Source organism: Haliotis cracherodii, unplaced genomic scaffold (genome assembly GCF_022045235.1).
Source record: "Haliotis cracherodii isolate W230 unplaced genomic scaffold, xgHalCrac1.p SCAF_12, whole genome shotgun sequence".
NCBI lineage: Eukaryota > Metazoa > Mollusca > Gastropoda > Lepetellida > Haliotidae > Haliotis > Haliotis cracherodii.
In genome coordinates this window covers 6,566,582-6,588,700 of record NW_027266267.1, presented here as the reverse complement: position 1 = coordinate 6,588,700, position 22,119 = coordinate 6,566,582, and positions in this window count along the sequence as shown.

Here is a 22,119-nt window from a genome sequence, read left to right as displayed (position 1 = left end):
CATCAAACAATCAACAAGTGGTATACAATCAACAAATGTATTACACAATTTTACAAAGTTTACAAATCTAAACAAATTACTGCATAGCAATTACAATGACAGTACACAATAGAGTAGTAGTACAATATTCAATGACAGTACTATGTAATATGATAGCAGTGGTCAGTATCAAATACGAAAAGTGATACAGTAGTGATAGCAAAAGCCTCTGTGATAATAATATACATTCACCCAGCGGCGACAGTTGTCAAGTTTCCGAGGTGGGCTAGACAGGGATTCAGGAATGATGAGCGGTCCTCACATTAAAGCTGGTTTCGATGTCATGAAAATGCATAAGAGATACGCAAACCGGCCACTGTCCCCTTATGTACAACATACCCTGCAACTTTAAAGTTCTCATAGCACAGAACATTATAGTAATTTCGGCACCATACTATCACCATCCGCGTTATACCGAACCGGAAGTTTACATACCATCTAAATATAGTAACTTCCGGACAACTGATCACTGCCCAAACACAATACAATGAGCGCCTACCGAATCTCACACAAAACAATGAAACAGAGTAACAATCAGGTCTTTGAAAGGCATTTAGAAGTGATACACATAAGGAAGAGAATTTATGGATGTCAACTTCTTTATTATGAGGAACACAACGTTTCGGAGAACATGCTTACTCCTTCATCAGATGAATTGATGAAGGAGTAACCATATACTCCGAAGCGCTGTGTTCCTCATAAGAAAGAAGTTGACATCCATAAATTCTCTTCCTTACAGTTACAATAATTGTTAAAATAAAATACAATTTCGCGGTCATGTGACTGACCTCTCGTCCAATGGAAAAGCCGTATATCGTGTAAACTTCAAATAAAAAAATTATAATAAAATACACTGCAATATAATACCAGGAACGCGGTCAAAGAAGGAGAAAGTGTGGATGCTGCCAACCACGGACCTGGAATTCGTGAAGATTCAGGTTAGAGTAGGTCTTCAGCAACCCATGCTTGCCATAAAAGGCGACTATGCTTGCTGGGTGCGGCGTTAAACAAAAAAAGAAAAAAACAAACGTGTTTGATACCTGTTATCGCAAATGGGTTTATCACTCACGGGTGTGTAAGACAAAGAAATGACAAATTTATCAGCTATTTCCCAAATGGGATGCCGATTTTGAAACTTCGATTTGAAAAATATAATGACTAAATTTTAATATCTCGATTCAAAATTTAAAAACCGAATCACAAAGTCTGGAACCAGAATCCAAAGGTCCAAGTTGTTATTTTACTTAGCACTATAGAGGGAACTAAAAGACTCGGGGAAATAAAACATTTAATGTACAACAGCAATGTTAATACAAGGGGATGGTCCAAAGGGAACCTTGTCACGAATAGACGCCAAGTCCTTACAACAGTTGGTTTGGGGGGGGGGTTGTTTTTAGCTTTATGGTGAGATTGATTATGATTCTGGAAAAGATTTGTTGTTTTATTCTATTGGAGGGTCTGTTCCAGGCTGACATTGACGATTAACACCAGAGCGTTGACCTTGTCGTTGGTTAAACATGTGTATGCCACTAGTTGCACGGCAGTGAGTAAACGTTGGTTTCACGTTGATTTCACGTTGATTTCACGTTGGTTTCACGTTGATTTCACGTTGATTTCACGTTGATTTCACGTTGGTTTCACGTTGGTTTCACGTTGGTTTCGGTAGTATTTCAGTTGTATCATGACATGTATAAGCATAATGTAAGTAGAAAGCCTTGAGTGATGCGACCGCCTCCGTGGTCTAGTGGTAGAGCGTCCGCCCGGAGGGCGGAAGGTCCAGGGTTCGATCCCCGGTCGCGTCATACCAAAAGATGGTTCTTGTTGCATTAAGGGGCTAAAAGAAGGACTGGTCGGCTCGGAGTCAGTATACCTTGTCTGAGTGGGGTAGTCATGTTAAACTGCAGCATGGTATTTATAGCACTATAAATCGGCATCAGTCCGGACCAGTACAAGCAGCCACACAAACACACACACGCACATGCACGTCGCAATATAAGTGCAATACTTTTGGACGCGTTTCAACCCCATTTCACCTCACCTCACCTGGAGTGATGGAGGACGTTGACGCTTGGTGAAAACCACCAGCATGGCCCCGAAATATACTACTCAAAAGAAGTTAAGGATCACCCGATTCTTTCATATCGGTAATGTTAATCTGTCATGGCATGAGAGATTAACTATTGTTACATGAAAAAGAAGTTAAGGATCACCTGATTCTAAGTAGTATATAATCAAATCATGGCGAAAAATGACTGGGATCTACTTGGGAGCGCAATACAACACAGGTTAATCGCACTGCATTAGATTATTGGACCACCCGTGCCGCCAGTCATAGTAGGGGTAATACAATCTCAGTTCATGCGGGAGTTGGGACATAGCAATTGGAAAGTATAAGTCCTGGCTTCCTTTTTTTCTGTGTTATGTCACCGTCCACACGCTTGTAAATAAGGTGACATGCGCGCGTCTCATGCCTGGTCATCTTGACCGCTATGCAGAGAGGGTCGGTCACACAGGCGACAGCACAGCCCAGCATCCTGAGGGGAGAGGCTACCACAGAGACGTCAGACAGCGACAGACTCGTCCTATGGAATTGAGCAGCTGTTGATAACAAGACATAATCATGTTAGATATCAGGTAGAGTTGGTCGTCATAAACCGATGTTTGTCTTAAGAGGCGATTATGCTTATCGTGAGAGGCGATTAACGGTGATCTGGAAAGCCCGAAGTGATGCAGGTCTTACAACTTCGGTGAAACCCACGAGCACGGGTATGGTGCTGACAAACCTAGAAACTTAATCGGGTCGAACCGGATTCGAACCCACAATCATAGGTTTCTGGCGTGCCCAAGGGAGGCAACTCTGCATAGCGAATCGCGGCTCCTTAGACGACTGGGCCACCCGTGCCCCCTTATATAGTTGGAATATTGCTGTATGCGATGTTCAGACAAACTGAAACATACACTTCACGTGCTTGTACAGGTTCTACTACACCAAATCAGAACCAGTTTGGACAGTGGTTCCAGTGCAGATCGAGAGATATCTGCAGGCTGTGTTTGGAGGATATTCTGTAAGGTTTTTATGTCTTTCAAATGTACATCCATCCAGTTATTAAAACTGACCATGTTTTTCTATATTTAGTACTGTCTTTTTCAACATGATGACTTATGCTGAATGTGACCACAGCTATTTTCAAGTAGGTGATATTTGGTGCGAAACTGGGGGTGGTGTGTTCAGCTTCCTGTACTCAGAAAAGGAACTGACTAAGCGAGTCATTTTTAATTTTTTTATTGCTGCTCTTAGGCCAAACTGTGCACACACATACAGGTAATAGCTGTTGAATGCTTAGTTATTTAAAAAAAAAAATATAACGTTACTATAGAAGTCTGTGGGAAAACATTTGGTTGAGTGTAACCTGTACGAAGCGTTCATTCATCATGATTACCCGTTGATACATAAGGCCGCTTGATGGTTGATCCAGTACAGTAATCTACGGTTATAACGAACACGCTTATAACGAACTGACGGATATAACGAACCTACTTTTTAGTCCCGACTATTTGCTGTGGTTATGCTGTAAATATGTCTATAACGAACTACGGTTATAACGAACTAAAAAAAGTAGTCCCTTGGAGTTCGTTATAACCGTAGTTTACTGTATTACAGTTTCCATTCACAGATTGATTATTCCAAAACAGATATACAGAATACAGTAGACTACGTTTATAATGAAAACGCTTATAACGAACTGACGGATATGTCGAACTTATTTTCAGTCCCGGCCATTTGATGTATATATGATGTATATTTGCTGTATATATGCTTATAACGAACTACGGTTATTATGAACTAAAATTAGAAGTCCCGTTGAGTTCGTTATAACCGTAGTTTACTGTACAAGTAAATTCTAATGCTGCAGAAGCCACAAACTCGAACATCTACATCACACGAGCACTCACCCACTCAAACAGTCGCAAGCATACCCACGCATACACGCGCTTGCTCAACCTCTCGCCCAACCTCTACCCCCAAACACGTCCGCTCCCACATCCACTCCACCCCCACCACTCCACCCCACACAGGCACACACACAGGCAAACAGGCACGCACAGACTCACGCACGCATAGGCACACGCAAGCACAACGGGAGGGCTCAAGTGGAGGGCTCAACCTGTGAAGTGAGTGAGTGAGTGAGTATGGTTTTACGCCGCTTTTAGCAATATTCCAGCAATATCACGGCGGGGGACGCCAGAAATGGGCTTCACACATTGTACCCATGTCGGGATTCGAACCCGGGTCTTCGGCGTGACGAGAGAATGCTTTGTCCAATAGGCTACCCGACCGCCCCCTCAACCTGTGAACTGAATGGATTGGGTGGTCATGAATATGTCAATCTGTGTGTTTTACATCTACTTACTATACTTGTCTGGTTCATAGATGGAAACCTCGCACAATGTAAAGATGTCTTCACCGGGTCGGGTGTTCTTCCTTGACAGCCTTACAAACCTCCCAGCAACCACAGAGTCACACATGATGTCTTGAGGCGTAGGCCTGTAGACGCCCTTGTAGTAGTGACACAACGTGGACTGGGCGCTCTCTGTGACGGCGGGGTCCTCAACGTACACATCGATGGCTAGGTCGTGCAGTCTACTGGCTGTACCGTACAAAAACGTGTCTCTTCTACATGTGATGAGTGTATGGGTGCACAGTAAGTGAGTGAGTGAGTGAGGTTTTACTTCGCTTTTAGCAATATTCCAACAATACGACGGGGGACACCAGAAATGGGCTTCACACAATGTACCCATGTTTGGAATCGAACCCGGGTTCTCGGCGTGACAAGCGAACGCTTTAACCACTAGGCTACCCGACCACCCCGGATGCACAGGAACCGATGCAGGGCATGTCAGGCTTTGTCAGGCTGTGTGTTGGAGTGCCCCTATGTTTTGGTATCGAAGGCTTGTGGGGTAGCCTAGTGGTGTAAGCGTTGGCTCGTCAAGCCGAAGACCCGGGTTCAATTTCCGACATGGAAACCCATTTCTGTGTCCCCCGACGTGATATTACTGGAATATTGCTACAAGCGGCGTAAAACTATACTCACTCACTTCTGGTATCGAAATGGTGTTTGGCAACAAAACGCTGTTCTCGTAGCAATAGTCACGACCACCAACACAGGAACACGACCACCAACACGGGAACACGACCACCAACACGGGAACACGACCACCAACACGGAAACACGACCACCAACACGGGAACACGACCACCAACACGGGAACACGACCACCAACACGGGAACACCACCACCAACACAGTGACACGACCACCATCACAGGAACACGACCACCAACACACGAACACAACCACCAACACAGACACACGAACACAACCACCAACACAGGCACACGATCAGGATCACCAACACAGGAACACGACCACCAACACAGGAACACGGCCACCAACACAGGAACACGTCCACCAACACGGGAACACGACCACCAACACGGGAACACGACCACCAACACGGGAACACGACCACCAACACAGGAACACCACCACCAACACAGTGACACGACCACCATCACAGGAACACGACCACCAACATAGGCACACGATCAGGATCACGAACACGGGAACACGACCACCAACACAGGAACACGACCACCAACACAGGAACACGACCACCAACACAGGAACACGGCCACCAACACAGGAACACAACCACTAACACAGGCACACGATCAGGATCACCAACACGGGAACACGACCACTAACACAGGCACACGATCAGGATCACCAACACAGGAACACAACCACCAACACAGGCACACGATCAGGATCACCAACACGGGAACACGACCACTAACACAGGAACACAACCACTAACACAGTGACAGAATTATAGCATCCACCTTTATAGATATATTTATGTACACAACTACCAATGCAGGACACGTTTGGCGTTCTCGACAAATTCCTGCTGGTTCCAGAAACATTGTTTGGATCCTTTGCTCAAAGAAGGAAATGTATATATACTGAACCAAATTAAAAACTTCACAATCCTAAACTTTTAACATTTTGACCAGTTATCATTGTGCGTCCTTATTGTGTATTTAAACAGTAATGGCCACGTATTGTCTTCAGATAACACCCGTTTTTGTGCAGGTGAATCGATCAAAATCATGTGCACAGTAATATAGAGGCAAAAGTGTTTTTTCACGTGCAACTGGTCACGTGGCCATAATACCGCACGTGTTTTCAGCCATACTTGTTAGCAGTCATTTACTAAAAAAGAGAAACACAAGAAAACAAAAGTCTTTACGGCCATTTGTCATACCTGCCTTTCAAATGTGCAACGTGAACGTGCCATCGGCATGTTGCAGACGGGAACGTCCGTAGCTGAAGTCGCAAGGACTATGGGTTGTTGTCGACGGAGTGTTTATGATATACACACGAGTCTACAGCAAACGGGTACCACCGCTGATCGCCCTCGGCCAGGTCGACCACGTGTGACGTCACATGCAGAGGATCGTCAGATTGTCTTACGTCATCTCCGTAACCGATTTTTGACGGCTACATCAACCAGAAATGAACTGTTTAGGGGTAGACTGAGTGCACAAACTGTTCGAAACCGTCTGAGAACTGCTCACCTTGAAGCACGACGGCCATACTGCGGGCCGATTCTGACTCAATTACACAGACGTCAACGTCAATTGTGGGCATAGCGACACTTACGATGGACTCGGAGGAGCTGGAATCAAGTCTTCTTCAGTGATGAATCCCGATTTAACCTTCGATTTGCTGATGGTAGGGCGAGGGTGTGGAGGCGCCGTCATGAAAGTTACGCCCAGTGTTGTGTACAGGAAGTTGACAGATTTCGAGGATGAAGTGCCATGGTGTGGGGTGCTTTCTGTGGCAATGCACGTTCCAGGCTTCTTGTCATCCGTGGCAACCTCAACGCTGCTGCTTACCGCGACCAGGTACTGGCAGTACATGGACCCGGTTTGATCTTCCAACACGACAATGCCAGACCCCACACAGCAAGGACAAGGAATTCCTGCGGGAGTCAACGTCATGGACTGGCCGTCAAGGTCTCCCGACCTCAATCCCATCGAACACGTCTGGGATGCTCTTGGCAGAAGTCTGCGCACTCTCCAGAACCAACCACAGAATTTGCAAGATCTTGGCACCATTTTGGAGCAACAATGGCGTCGTCTTCCCAATCATATGTTCACAAGCATCACAAGGTGCATGCGGAGGCAACGCACAAGGTGGCCAAACACGCTACTGAACTTGTGTGCGATCAGGTTCTCGTGCTTGGGACTTATGATTTAAACTGATTTAATCCTTCTTTGGACATTAATGATTAAAAATTACCTTCTCTGATACATTTGTCCGTTGTACATCATGAATGGGATTACTTTCAAAAATGTGAAGTTTTTAATTTTACTCAGTATATCTGACTAGAAGTGTTCTGTCTCAAACAGACAGTCCAGCCCCTTCGCAGATTACATGGTCGGGCCTAAAACTTTAATATTACACCAAATAATGTGAGCACTTACCACAGCAATCTGTACGACGAACAATTCCAACTCTAGATATTCTGAAGACGGCTTGCAGGTCCACCTGCCACCAGGGCGCCATGTCACGCCTGCCGCTGCTGTGACACGTCATGCCATAATAATATCCTGAAGGTGACCCGTCAACAACACTTGATGTATGTAAACCAATCTGGCCTTTGTAGGTTGAACTGGCATTTGTTGGTTTCCTTAGTGCCAAGTTTCTTCCCGTATCAGCTGTTGAAACAGTGTTCCATAGAAAGTAGTGGGTGAAACGGCGTTCCATAGAAAGTAGTGGGTGAAACGGCGTTTCATAGAGAGTAGTGGGTGCAACTGTGTTCCATACAGAGTAGTGGGTGAAACAGCGTTCCATAGAGAGTAGTGGGTGAAACGGCGTTCCATAGAAAGTAGTGGGTGAAACAGTGCTCCATACAGAGTAGTGGCCGAAACAGTGTTCCATAGAGAGTAGTGGGTGAAACAGTGTTCCATAGAGAGTAGTGGGTGAAACGGCGTTCCATAGAGAGTAGTGGGTGAAACAGTGTTCCATACAGAGTAGTGGGTGAAACAGTGCTCCATAGAGAGTAGTGGCCGAAACAGTGTTCCATAGAGAGTAGTGGGTGAAACGGCGTTCCATAGAGAGTAGTGGGTGAAACGGCGTTCCATAGAGAGTAGTGGGTGAAACAGTGTTCCATACAGAGTAGTGGGTGAAACAGTGTTCCATAGAGAGTAGTGGGTGAAACAGTGTTCCATAGAGAGTAGTGGGTGAAACAGTGTTCCATAGAGAGTAGTGGGTGAAACTGTGCTCCATACAGAGTAGTGGCTGAAACTGTGCTCCATACAGAGTAGTGGCTGAAACAGTGTTCCATAGAGAGTAGTGGGTGAAACTGTGCTCCATAGAGAGTAGTGGGTGAAACTGTGCTCCATACAGAGTAGTGGCTGAAACTGTGCTCCATAGAGAGTAGTGGGTGAAACAGTGTTCCATAGAGAGTAGTGGGCGAAACAGTGTTCCATACAGAGTAGTGGGTGAAACAGTGTTCCATAGAAAGTAGTGGGTGAAACAGTGTTCCATAGAGAGTAGTGGGTGAAACAGTGTTCCATAGAGAATAGTGGGTGAAACAGTGTTCCATAGAGAGTAGTGGGTGAAACAGTACTCCATAGAGAGTAGTGGATGAAACAGTGTTCCATAGAGAGTAGTGGGTGAAACAGTGTTCCATAGAGAGTAGTGGGTGAAACTGTGCTCCATACAGAGTAGTGGGTGAAACTGTGCTCCATACAGAGTAGTGGGTGAAACTGTGTTCCATAGAGAGTAGTGGGTGAAACAGTGTTCCATAGAGAGTAGTGGGTGAAACAGTGTTCCATAGAGAGTAGTGGGTGAAACAGTGTTCCATAGAGAGTAGTGGGTGAAACAGTGTTCCATAGAGAGTAGTGGGTGAAACAGTACTCCATAGAGAATAGTGGGTGAAACAGTGTTCCATAGAGATTAGGGTATGAAACAGTGTTCCATAGAGAGTTGTGTGTGAAACAGTGTTCCATAGAGAGTTGTGTGTGAAACAGTGTTCCATAGAGAGTTGTGTGTGAAACAGTGTTCCATAGAGCCTTCCAACTCTCATATACACAGGTATCGAAACACGTTTTAGTTGTTTCCACATATCATTACCAACAGCGATATGTTGCCTTTCTGTGTTTTCAAACCTACCTACCTTCATTGCGATTAGGAAACTCGTGTTGATCATCAATGTCACACAAGCCCCCCATCCCCATGTTTCCTTCATTTCCATAAGCTACTGTCTGTTTCACCTCGTTTTTATGATCATATTTCTGTTCATCTTTGGTATGGCCTCCTTTCACACCACTTGCTGCCTTGCCATTTTCATTGAGGTCATGTCTCTGTCCTACAACTACAGTTTGACCTCTACGAACGTCAGGCTTTTTATTACCATTGAACAACCTGTACAATCTATGGCTGGACAGAGAACTAGTACTTGAACCACTATCTAAGTACACCTGTGCCATGTCTATCACTTCAGAGGTGAGGTGAAATTGGGTTTAACGTCGCGTCCAAGATTATTGCACTTATATAGCGACGTGCATGTACGTGTGTGTGTTTGTGTGGCTGCTTGTACTTGTCCGGACTGATGCCGATTTATAGTGCTAGCTCACTGAGATACCATGCCGCAGTTTAACATGAATACCAAACTCAGACACAGTATACTGACTCCGAGCCGACCAGTCCTTGTTTTAGCCCCTTAATGCCGAGCGGTAAACAGGTTAACAACAAGTACCATCTTTTAACGTCTTTTGGTATGACGCGGCCGGGGATCGAACCCCGGACCTTCCGCTCTCCGGGTGGACGCTCTACCACTAGACCACGGAGGTGGCCTATCACTTCAGAAGTTTCACATTCAAGTTTTGATATTTCAGCATCAACCTTGTTCACATTCTCTATATCATGAACATCTGTGTATTGTGTAAGCCTGTGTAAGTTTTACCATAATACCCATGACTTTCACCTGAAGAGAACTCACATCATCAATGCCTTCTGTTACTGCTTCTCGTATTGACATATCTTGTTCAACAAGAGTATTCAGCTTATGTTTTCCCATTGTAAACGCACATTTAGCTTTTGCTTTTTGCTGTTTAAGGCTACGAATAAGCTGTTCTAATTCTTCATTTCCTTCATTTGAAGATTCCATTTTTTCGCTTCCTTTTGGGGAAGTGATTGACTTTTGTTCCGACACAACTTGAAAAAGAACTGCAATAATACTTTTCAACTAAATTTAATGTTGATATTCAAACTCACCTGTTTCCTCTTCTAGTACAGTTGAAAAGCAAAGTTCTGAAACCATTTAGCATTAAACTAACCACGCTCTGCTACCATTAAATGGAACCCTAAATTCAAAACAATAAACTATTGAAACAAGTTCAAACTTTTAATGTATCTAATCAGTTACACTATTTACTATAATGAACAAAGTTTCCCCACTGATTGTGGATAAGTTCACTTTTATATGTTACTATGTTGTTTTATAAACAACGTTTCTATTCTAATTTCCCTTATTGGGACTAAACGAAAGGCACATGTTGCCACCTGACAACGTTTGCTCAACTGAACGCAAAACCACAGTCGCGTCATATGTAAAGTGCCTCTTGCACGTGAAACACAACATTTTCATGTCCATTGAATGTTCGTTTGGGTGCGTTTTGGCGCACTGTTTATACTGCTGCGTTTTGGCGCACAGTCCTGTCCAACTGTGTTGCATAATGGTTAACTACTGTATTGCATAATGGTTAACTACTGTATTGCATAATGGTTAACTACTGTATTGCATAATGGTTAACTACTGTATTGCATAATGGTTAACTACTGTATTGCATAATGGTTAACTACGGTATTGCATAATGGTTAACTACTGTATTGCATAATGGTTAACTACTGTATTGCATAATGGTTAACTACTGTATTGCATAATGGTTAACTACTGTAATGCATAATGGTTAACTACTGTATTGCATAATGGTTAACTACTGTATTGCATAATGGTTAACTACTGTAATGTATAATGGTTAACTTCTGTATTGCACAATGGTTAACTACTGTATTACATATGGTTAACTACTGTATTACATAATGGTTAACAACTGTATTGCATACTGGGTAACTACTGTATTGCATAATGGTTAACTTTTTAAGCTGTGTTAGCGTCCTGGTGAACCTGTTTTAAGTCTTTCAGAGAACAAGAAAGACGTTGTTATCAATGAGATATCAAATAATGCCACATGCAAGGTTAGAATGTAACTGAGGTAGATATTTTTCCAAACCATGCATTACTACTATCAACTATCAGTATATCCTTCAATGAAATATTGACCACTTTTAATGCATTCCGCAATCGAACGTTTGCTACTTTGCTCTTTTAACCAAACGTTAGCCATTTTCAAAACATACATTCAATCTGGCCTTCAACAGTAATCCTTAATAGAATAAAAGAAATGTTTTCATTGAACTTACAAAAAAATACATGAGACACGTGGGCTTAGTACTATGTGAATGCTCAAAATATATGCAACAGGTTGCAGGTTACATTAAAAGTGGTCAACAATTGATTACAATATATATTAAAAAGGTTGGCATTTTGGTTGCCGGAATTTGGTTGCTGAATATTTTAAAAGTGGCCAACATTTGGTTACAGGGTATATTAAAAGTGGTCAACATTTGGTTGAAGGGTATATTAAAAGTGGCCAACATTGGGTTGACGTGTATATTAAAAGTGGTCAACATTGGGTTGACGTGTATATTAAAAGTGGCCAACATTGGGTTGACGTGTATATTAAAAGTGGTCAACATTGGGTTGACGTGTATATTAAAAGTGGTCAACATTGGGTTGCGGAGTATATTAAAGGTGGTCAACATTCGGTTGAAGTGTATATGAAACGTGGCCAACATTCGGTTGAAGTGTATATCAAAAGTGACCAACATTTGGTTGCAGAGTATATTAAAGGTGGTCAACATTTGGTTGAAGTGTAAATAAAAAGTGACCATCATTTGGTTGCAGAGTTTATTAAAGGTGGTCAACATTCGGTTGAAGTGTATATCAAAAGTGACCAACATTTGGTTGCAGAGTATATTAAAGGTGGTCAACATTTGGTTGAAGTGTAAATAAAAAGTGACCATCATTTGGTTGCAGAGTTTATTAAATGTGGTCAACATTTGGTTGAAGTGTAAATAAAAAGTGACCAACATTTTGTTGGAGTGAATATTAAAAGTGGCCAACGTTTGGTTAAACATAGGGTTGCAGAGCATATTAAAAGTGGTCAACACTTGATTATAATATATATTAAAAAGGCTGGCATTTTGGTTGCCAGAAATTGGTTGCTAAATATTTAAAGGGTGGCCAACATTTGGTTACAGGGTATATTTAAAGTGGTCAACGTTTGGTTGAAGGGTATATTGAAAGTGCTCAACGTTTGGTTGAAGGATATATTAAAAGTGGCCAACATTTGATTGTAGTGTATATAAAAAGTGGCCAACATTGGGTTGCGGAGTATATTAAAAGTGGTCAACATTTGGATGAAGGGTATATTAAAAGTGGCCAACATTTGGATGAAGGGTATATTGAAAGTGGCCAACATTGGGTTGCAGAGTATATTAAAAGTGGCCAACATTTGGTTGCAGAGTATAGTAAAGGTGGTCAACATTTTGTTGGAGTGTATGTAAAACGTGGCCAACATTCGGTTGAAATGTATAGTAAAAGTGGTCAACATTTGGTTGCAGAGTATATTAAAAGTGGTCAACATTTGATTGCCAAATATATAAAATCTAGTTGCAGGATATATCAACCGTCGGTAGCTGGCGATCTTTAGTCTTGGTTTTAAATTGTGACCTTGTGTAGTAATATCTTTAGCCGTATTTGTAGCCACATGCTATGTCATGAAGGCTCTCTTCCTTCAAATATCTTGTTCAGGAATTTAATAATCGTGTGTATCTAATAGAAACAACTTCTCAAACATTTTCGTACTTATTTTCTTGATCACAATGTGGCACACAAGTACGCCTTGCTTAAATATCACAAAGAAACGTCATGAATTAGTAATAACAAGAGCTGGCTAGTCGATAAAACTTCTTATCTGTAATAACACTTTACTTCTATTCCTTGCTGCATATCTTAATTGTTTTTGTTATTGGTTTTCTGGGTTTTTTAAACTTATCATGATTCAATTATTTATCCATCAAGCACAGGAGCAATCAAATATGTCTGAACACATTATATAGGCATCATAGACGAAGATTTGTCCTCATGACAGCGAGTTCGGTGGCCAAGCTGTGGTCTATGGTCCACATTGTACCAGTAGAATGTATACATATACATTTCATTTTCAGTACTGATAGTTTTTTAGCCTGTGACATGTGTTATTGTTTTACAGTCCCTTGCTTACAAAATGTCTATACATAAAACATGTCATTATATGTCTGAAATAAGGCCGCTATGCATTTAGTATCAGATACACAGATGCAGAAAGAAATTCAACCCTTCCTCAAAATCTGTCTCAAAATCCAGTGACATCAAGAAGATATTTAAAGAGGTGTTAAAACAAAACTTAGGATTAAGCAGGGTTCCTATTCGGAGATTTTGGCAATGAAGTTAAAAGTCACAAAACCATTTCCGAATACACAGGAAATCTCTTTGGACCATCCGACTACATCTTTGAAATCTTCGTAGAGAAGAGCATGCATTACATTATCAGTGTTGATATTTTATTCAGTCTGTGATATGATGCTATTGTTTCACTTACAAAATGTCTGTGCACAATATAAAATATTTTCGTCATTATATGACCATTTCCATAATCAGAAGAAATCTCTTAGGACGATCCGACTATATATATGTAAATGTAAAGACTGGATATTTTGCCCAAGTTCCTTACACCAGTAACCAAAATATCGTGCCAATTTACTAATTTTAGAGCAGGGTTTTTGGCTTCACGGCACTGGTCTCATGTTTCCCATAGCAACAGCTTTTAGCCAATAGCCTGGGGCAATGGGGTCACATGACAAGGGCCATTGCCACCGTTTTAGGTAAGAGCACCAGTTTCTCTGTATGGCAACTATATATAGATCTATTTAGGCAATTATGGTATGGTCCAGTGCATAGTTATAAAATTTACAGGACTAAGAATCACGTGTTGTATTTAATTAAAGTCAAGCAAAATTCAAAACAAGTGTTTGTCCACTGTCCATGTCATTCTTGCTATGCCAAAACTGGCAAACGTCGCTCATCTGTGACTGGCAAAGGTTCACTCAATGGCAATAATAAATGACATTTATTTGTTGCATTGTTTTCTTGGTTGAAAATAGCTTTGGTAAGATACCTTCTGTGTTTGGAAGTAATTTTGCTAGTCAAAACTGCTACTTGATGCCACTGGATTTTGAGACCGATTTGGAGGAAGGGTTTAAATTCTTTCTCATCTGTGTGTCTGATACTAAATGCATATCGACCTTATTTCAAACATATCATGACATATTTTATGTAAAGACATTTTGTATAGAAGGGACAGCAAAACAATAGCATCATGGCACAGACTGACACAACTATCAATATTGAAAATGTAAGTTATATGTATACATTCTCCTGATACAACGTGGACATAGACCACAGTAACCAAAGATTGGCCACCGAACTGTGTATCGGGGAGACAGTACCTTCGTGTGTGATGCCGAATGTGTACCAATATATTTCAATAGATTTGGTTTCGGGGTAGAATAGGTCTTCAGCAACCCATGCTTGCCGTAAAAGGTGACAATGCTTGTCGTAAAAGGCGACCAACGGAATCGGGTGGTCAGGTTCGCTGACTTGGTTGATGCATGTCATCGATCCCATTGGCGTGGATCGATGCTCATGATATCAGTCACTGGAATGTCTGGTCCAGACTCGATTATTTACAGACCGCCGTCATATAGCTGGAATATTGCTGAGTGCGGCGTTAAGCAACAAAGAAACCAATAGCTTTGGACACATAACGTGTGTATACTGTTGGCATACACACAAGAATTATTATTGTATACATACATTGTATTTCACTTTTGAAAATAACAACCAACACTGTTACTGCCTTACTGCCATGATTAAGCAGAACAGCGACAACACAGGAGACATTCCTTTAACCTGCTAAAGTAATTTCACTTTCTATATATGTAACGTCCCCAGGAAATAATTAGACGGGTCAACGGTATGCTTAAAAGATGTGGAGAACATGTTTTTTTCAGGTGAACAATTGACTTGCCTTTAAATGTGTTTGTAACTGGTGCCAAAGGTGTGGTAGGATACGCTCACCTTTCGCGAACACCAGTCATCATTACTATTAGATAATGATTCCTAAATACATGCTCATGATATAGTCGGAATTGTACAATCGACTCTGCTCTATGCAGAGATTTCTGTTGGATATGGAAAAGGTTCTGTTGCTTAATGTATAGAATAGTACTTGCATTTATGCAAAACTACACAATATAACGACAGAGTGACAGTGTTATGAAATAATATATATCTATACGATAGTCAAGGAAAGAAGAATTGGGTTACTGATATTAGAAAAACGTTATTTTCACTCGGATTCGGCCATGTTTGGTTATCACAATCACCCGGTAACGTACAGGTATTTACTTCGATGTTATTCCAACGTTTGAAAGATACTTTTCAACAAATATGGCATAGAAGTTTATGTAATAGCTCCAAAATGTCCTTCTATTCTCATTTTGAATTAACGTTGAAGTGTGAAGAATATTTGTATTGTTTAGCCGTGAGTAAACTCCGGTCATGTATGTCAAGGTTTAGATGCAGTGCACACTGGCTGGAAATAGAAACTGGTAGAAAACTTAATATCCCTCGCGAAAAGAATTTTTGCAAACTATGTCAAGTTGGCCTAATAGAAAACGAGTTTCATTTCCTGCTAGTGTGCCCTGCATATACTCACCTACACCATCTCTATATTCCTTCAAAATATTATCTACACCCAAATGTCCATAAGTTTAATATTCTTTTATCTGCAACCAACACACAGCTGATTATTAATATTGCTAAATATCTGTATCACAGTAAAGAAGGGACAACACGTATTTTATCATTGTGACTGTTGCCATAAATATGCCATACATTTTGTACAAAGGGCCTGTGGACTGTACTGCACTGAATAAAGACCTAAAGTATTGTAGCACTACCTACCGTGATAGATACTTGTTACCAATATGAAGGCAATGGTTTGTATCTTCATTATTGAAACTGCACCTAAAAGCGCCATCGTCCTTGTCCTAGAGCAATGCTGACTCCTTTGGAATCATAGACTTGTCTCTTCTCCAGTTTCCATTTCAATGCGATAGCTAACACAAAACCCAGATTAAACCGGTGCTTTAATGGAAATCGACAGATAAATAACTTTATCATGATAAATATCAGAAATACAAACTACCAATCAAAAATACAATTACATTATACATGAGAAATTTTATAGACTACCAAGCTCTTGATATTACTTATTCATATCGTTTCCTTGTGAAATTCAAGCACGTAGCATCATCCATTATATACATGTAGCATCCGCCTTTGTAGCGATGTGGTGTTCCCCTTTATATAGATGTAGCATCCCCCTTTATATAGATGTACCAATATATATATATATATATATATATATATATGTGTGTGTGTGTGTGTGTGTGTGTGTGTGTGTGTGTGTGTGTACCGATATATTCAAATAATATCATCATTGTGTGAGAAAGGTCTTTTAAGAACAACCTCACATTCAGTCACTATGACAGCTATACACAATGACATGACAAACGTGACGGGGGAGATTTCCGAAGTTGTTGACGAACCTGTGGCCGTTACATGTACAGTAAACTACGGTTATAACGAACTCAAAGGGACTACTAATTTTAGTTCGTTATAACCGTAGTTCGTTATAAGTACATATACAGCATGACTACAGCAAGTAGTCGGGACCAAAAAGAAAGTTCGTTATATCCGTCAGTTTGTTATAAGCGTGTTCGTTATAACCGTAGTTTACTGTATTAGACATCATTCATCAATTGGCCGATAATTCAAAGGTGATTATAAAGATGTGCCAAATAAATACTAGGTAAATTCTACGATTGCTGCATTCGTCATCACCCGACTCTTTCCGTAATCTGCAAGAAAACTCGTCCCTCTCTCGAAGAATGTTATAAATACGACAAACCAATCAGAATGCGCGTATGATTTCAAGTTCTTCGTCAAAGAATCTCTCAGAAATATATAACACTCTGACGTTTCTCAATGTATACTAAAACGCTAAGTTCAAGACTAAAGGGTCTTAATCATAAGAAAGAACGCTTGTATGTGTTCGTGCAAAAGAATTCCCAGGGTTTCCCCCGCGATTGTGAAAGTAGTCCGTCATTTAAAGAAAACAGTCTCGTGAACGCAAATAAACGCAGGAACGTGAAATTGTGTTGTTTAAACATTTATGTGACAGACCTCTCATCCAATGGAAAATCCGTATAACGTGTAAACAGGACTTTAAAATGATATATAATGTATGAAGCTTTAGATAGACATTTACAAATAGGAAGAGTGAGTGAGTGAGTATGTTTTGGTTTAACGCCGCTTTGAACAGTATTCCAGTTATATCGCGGCGTGTCAGCTTAATGTTGGAGGAAAGCCCGAAGTGATGCAAGTCTCAGACGTTTACCACTGCGGTGAAACCCACGAGCACGGGTATAGTGCTGACAAACCTAGAAACATAATCGGGGCGAACACCCCCCCCCCCCCCCCCCCCCCCCAAAGTAGGAAGAACATGTGAATACATAGCATTTGTTTTGGATAGCAACCTCTTTAATGTTTTGTCATGACGTTTCAGAGCTACTTCTTGTTTGTTTGTTTGATTGTTTGCTGCTGAGTAAGTGCATAGTGAGTGAGTGAATATGGTTTTACGCCGCTTTTAGCAATATTCCAGCAATATCACGGCGGGGGACATCAGAAACGGGCTTCACACATGGTACCCATGTCGTGAATCGAACCAGGTCTTCGGCGTGAAGAGCAAACGCTTTAACCACTGGGCTACCCGACCGCCCCTAGTAAGTGCATAGAGTTTACATAAATGTACATACATATAATACACGACATGTGGAAGGAGTGGCAGTATTGTAGCATTATCTACCGTCAGAAATGTTTTTTTGTTAAGAAGGTATAGGTTTGTTTATGCATTATTGAAATGGCACCTACAAGAACCTTCCTTATCATTGAGGAATGCTTGCCCTTGTGAAATCTCAGACTTGTACTTCTACTCAAGTTTCCATTTCAATACGACAGATTACATCGATTTAGAATCATCGGATAAGAGGCTGCTGAGATAGACCAACTCTTTGATATTACTTATTCATTAATTTCCTTGAGAACTTCAAGGACATTTTTATGACACAGTGCGCATGTGCGAGAAGTTATTCCGATTTGGATCCACGCGACTTTTAAGGTACAGGAATACTTTTATTAAAAGGAAAAAAACTTCAAAAAGTAGTTAAAGCTAAAGTAAGTGAGTAAATTGGTTGGTTGGTTGGTTGGTTGGTTGGTTGCACTCGGCCACATTACAGATGTAATCAAGTCTGGACTGGACAATCCAGTGATTGATATCATGAGCATCGATCCACGAAACAGACGGACGGATGGACGGACGGGCGGACGGACGGACGGACCGACGGACAGACAGACAGATCATATGCATCATATACTCAACAGCAAAAGTTCCTGTGACACCAATATTTTGGTGTATTTTTCAAACAAGTAAAGTTTGGTTTTCAATATTGTAGTACATGTATGGAATCAAGTCACAAAAACGCATCTGCTACAGCAAAGCATGCATTTCATGCAAAAGTTGACTTTTATGCAAGCCCCATGCATTTCACTACCCAAGAATGGGTATAAAAACATATGCATTAACGGGATTCCATATGCATTGTTTAGCATCGTGCTGACAACAACCACTCATGAAAACAACAAAATTACGCAATTATTCAAAATTACGAAGTGCCACGCCTGTCCGAAAATGAGCGTCTGCGAGCCATTGGTATGCTTGAAGCAGGATCGAGTCAACGTTATGTTGCAAGAAACGCAATTTGGTGTTTATGGCAACGTTGGCAACAGACGAATGCAGTCAGAGGCCATACTCGGAGTGACAGGCCACGCGTAACCAATAAGCGACAAGACAACTGGATTCGAACAACACACCTACGAAATCGATTCCAGCCAGCAACACTGACTGCAAGAAGCATCCCTGGCCTTCGACGAATATCCTCACAAACCGTACGTCGTCGCCTCAGATGTGCAGGCATTGTCGCCAGAAGACCCACCAGACGTCCCATTTTGACAGGAAAGCACCGTCAAGCACGTGGTGCAGACAGCGTCTACGCTGGACGGCCATGCAGTGGGGACAAGTTCTATTCACTGACGAGTCTCATTTTCACCTCAGCCACAGCGGTGGACGGACTGGAGTGTACCGACATCGAGGTGAACGTTACGTCAATCATTGTGTCATGGAAGAAGATCCGTTCGGGGGCGGTAGCGTTATGGTATGGGGTGGGATTACAGCAAGACAGAGGACCCGTTTGATAGTGGTTGGGGGAAATCTCAATGGACAGCGCTACCGCAACGAGATCATCGGCCCTGTTGTTCTACCGTTTTTGCGTCGTCATGGCCCAGGCATTTCCTTTCAACATGACAATGCCCGACCTCATATTGCTCGACTTGTTCAGGATTCTCTCCAACAAAACAACGTGAATGTCATCCCCTGGCCGGCTCGCTCCCCTGATCTCTCACCAATTGAGCACATGTGGGATGAGATGGATCGGCGCTTTCGTGCCCGTGCTCGTGGCTTTCACCGAAGTGGTAAACGTCTGAGACCTGCATCACTTCGGGCTTTCCTCCCACATTAAGCTGACACGCCGTGATATAACTGGAATATTGTTCAAAGCGGCGTTTAACCCAACTCACTCACTCATTCAGTTATCACAATGGTTGAGATCAGGTTCATGTTTACCTTTAAGTTAGTTACCCCGCAGAGAATCTACCTCGATTATGTTTCAATCAGTACAGTAAACTACGTTTACAACGAACACGCTTATAACGAACTGACGGATAAAACGAATTTATCTTTAGTCCCGACCATGTTTGTATATATGCTGTATGTATGCTTACAACGAACTACGGTTATTACGAAGTAAAATTAGAGGTCCTCTCGAGTTCGGTATAACCGTAGTCTACCGTATATTTTTATTAGTTATACATTATACCTAGATTACGCTGCAGACCTTATACCTTGATAACGTCAGTCAGTATACCTCGATTAAACCACGGTGGTATACCTTCTTATGCTGCAGAGTATATTAACTTCAGTACAGCGCACAGAGTATATCTTGATTTCGCTGCAGAAAGTATACCGTTCAATGGGTTTTTAAAGTTTGTTTGTTTGATGTTTAAAGCCTCACTCAGCAATATTCCAGCTATATGACGGCGGTCTGTAAATAATCGAGTCTGGACCAGACAATCCAGTGATTGACATCATGAGCATCGAGCTACGCAATTGGGATACGATGACATTCATCAACCAAGTCAGCGAGCCTGACCACCCGATCCCGTCAGTCGCCTCTTACGACAAGCACAGTCGCCTTCTACGGCAAGCATGGGTTGCTGAAGACCTATTCTATCCCGGATCTTAATGGGTCGGGTTTGTTAAGATTCTGTTTTTCAATCGAAGATTTAAAAAGAAACATAGCGTTCTGCTGAACTAGGTTAATTAGTTCTGCTTAATCAGGTTTTCTCATGTTAGATTTCGTTTCTTTTCTGCACCCCATTCTTCCCATCAGATGGTCCTGTTGTGCCAGAAGGTCACATCAGCAACGTCCTGTCTGGGTCACAACCATGAAGGGTCACGTGGAATTATGTGTCTACAGAGTAATTTTCGGGGTTCAATTATTCAGACAAAATGCCGGCGTCTGTTAGAGTCTCTCAATTGGACGTCTTTTGGTGGAATTACGGGAAATGGATATCACGTGACACACACGCATCATCTGGTGGTGTGAGATCGACATACATCAGTTGATGATGTTGGTCTTGTCGATAGAGTAATTTCCAGCGTATCGATTGCGGATAGCATCAACACCCTCTGTCACCGCAGCCTGTAGAGAGGTAATAGGTATAAATAAACATATATATTGTTTATCCATCAACTTAAAAAATGTGCGTACGCTACTACTGCAAACATGTATATAGTATGCAGACGCCATCTCAACTAAATTGCATCAGTTCACCTTGCCTTTATATACGCTGTTTAATATGATGTTGTGTTAAGTGGTGATCTGCTGTAGAGGGGCGGTGAGGTGAGGTGAAATGGGGTTTAACGTCGCGTCCAAGATTATTGCACTTATATAGCGACGTGCATGCACGTGTGTGTGTGGCTGCTTGTACTTGTCCGGACTGATTTATAGTGCTAGCTCACTGAGATACCATGCCGTAGTTTAACATGAATACCCCACTCAGACACAGTATACTGACTCCGAGTCGACCAGACCTTGTTTTAGCCCCTCAACACCAGGCAGGGTAATAACAAGTACCATTTTTAACGTCTTTTGGTATGTCGCGGCCGGCCAGTTATACCACGGCGTGTTAGCTTGATGTGGGAGGAGTGAGTGAGTGAGTTGGGTTTAACGCCACTTTGGACAGTACTACAGTTATACCACGGCGTGTTACCTTGATGTGGGAGGAGTGAGTGAGTGAGTTGGGTTTAACACCACTTTGGACAGTATTCCAGTTATATCACGGCGTGTCAGCTTAATGTGGGAGGAAAGCCCGAAGTGATGCAGGTCTCAGACGTTTACCACTGCGGTGAAACCCACGAACATGGGTATGGTGCTGACAAACCTAGAAACATAATCGGGGCGAAAGGGGATTCGAACCAACGATCATAGGTTTCTGCATTCGTCACCACTCGCCCATTTCCGTAACCTGCAAGAAG